The following is a 1,841-nucleotide window of genomic DNA, read 5'->3' as shown; positions in this document are numbered from 1 at the left end:
CACCCAGTAAAATAGTACCTGAGTAAAAGTCTAAAAGTATGTGGTTTTAAATATACTTAAGTATCAAAAGTAAAAGTATAAATCATTTAAAATTCCTTATATTAAGCAAACCAGACGGCACCATTTAAATATTACGGATAGCCAGGGGCACGCTTCAACACTCAGACATCATTTACAAATGAGTTCTGCTGGTGTATAGCAATCTTTAAGTCATACCACAGATTCTCAATTGGATTGAGGTCTGAGCTTTGCCAAGGCCATTCCAAGACATTTAAATGTTTCCACTTAAACCACTTTAGTGTTGCTTTAGCAGTATGCTTAGGGTCATTGTCGTGCTGGAAGGTGAACTTCCGTCCCAGTCTCAAATCTCTGGAAGACTGAAACAGGTTTCCCTCAAGAATGTCCCTCTTTCTAGCGCCATCCATCATTCCTTCAATTCTGACCAGTTGCCCAGTCCCTGCTGATGAAAAACATCCCCACAGCATTATGCTGCCACCACCATGCTTCACTGTGGTATTGTGGATGTGGATGGTATTCTCGGGGTGATGAGAGGTGTTGGGTTTGCGCCAGACATAGCGTTTTCCTTAATAGCCAAAAAGCTCAATTTTAGTCTCATCTGACCAGAGTACCTTCTTCCATATTTTTGGGGAGTCTCCCACATGCCTTTTGGCGAACACCAAATGTGTTTGCTTATTTTCTTCTTTAAGCAATGGCTTTTGTCTGGCCACTTCCATAAAGCCCAGCTCTGTGGAGTGTACGGCTTAAAGTGGTCCTATGGAGAGATACTCCAATCTCCACTGTGGAGCTTTGCAGCTCCTTTAGGGTTATCTATGGTATCTTTGTTGCCTCTCTGATTAATGCCCTCCTAGTGTTCTCCGTTTTGCTCTAGGACCCCCACAAGTGTCAAGGTACTGGTTTGAGTGTAAGCCATACACACAAATGTAAGTATGGAGGTAGTTTTGTGCCAACAAAAATAAGGGGTTAAATATGTGTCAGAAAAAACTCTAATATTTCCTGAGCTTTCTTATATCGCCTACATATAGGACAGACACTTATGTTCCTTTTTTTCAATGGTAATATGGCATGAGTGGGACATTTATCCAACATTTTTGGTGAGTACACAGGTTGGCGATAGAAAGTATAAATAAATGTTGTTAAACGTTCTTTTCACGTGTGATATTGTATATACAAATGTGGGAAAAATGTGCCCGAAATTGCTAGCAACATAAACAAACATTAGCAAACATTTTCAAACTGTTTTTGGCGTGAAATAACGGGAGAGTAGCTAACGTGACAAGCTCAACTTGTGCTCATGGTCACATAGCACATAGCACAACAAAATAATAAGCCTAACTTTTTATACATTTCTTTCAAAACAAGTTTGTCTACTTTAGAAGGTGGTCATTAATTAATTAAAACCCAATTTCAGAAACAAAACTGATTCAAATATTTGTAGTGGTTTGCCACACAGATGATCAATAGATTATAATAGATAAGGTAAATGTCTATTAAAAAAATGGGATTGACTTTTTCCCATTCTGATTAAATTGCATATGTTGGTTAACAGGTAGTTGTGTGGGTCACCATTAATTACTCAGATGCAAAAGATATTCAGAGCATTTTATTAAATTAATTGGTAGGCAATCGCAGATTGGCACCCGGCACAGACCCGGCCACTTCTCAGACCCTGTTTCCTCTCTAGGTTTCTTCCTAGGTTCCTGACTTCCTAGGGGGGTTTTCCTAGCCACCATGCTTCTACATCTGCATTGCTTACTCTTTGGGGTTTTAAGCTGGGTTTCTGTATAAGAACTTTGTGACAACTGCTGATGTAAAAAGGGCTT

This window comes from Salvelinus alpinus, chromosome 11, assembly GCF_045679555.1.
Source record: "Salvelinus alpinus chromosome 11, SLU_Salpinus.1, whole genome shotgun sequence".
Taxonomy (NCBI): domain Eukaryota; kingdom Metazoa; phylum Chordata; class Actinopteri; order Salmoniformes; family Salmonidae; genus Salvelinus; species Salvelinus alpinus.
The sequence above is the reverse complement of the archived record's forward strand: the minus strand, read 5'-3'. Positions refer to the sequence as shown.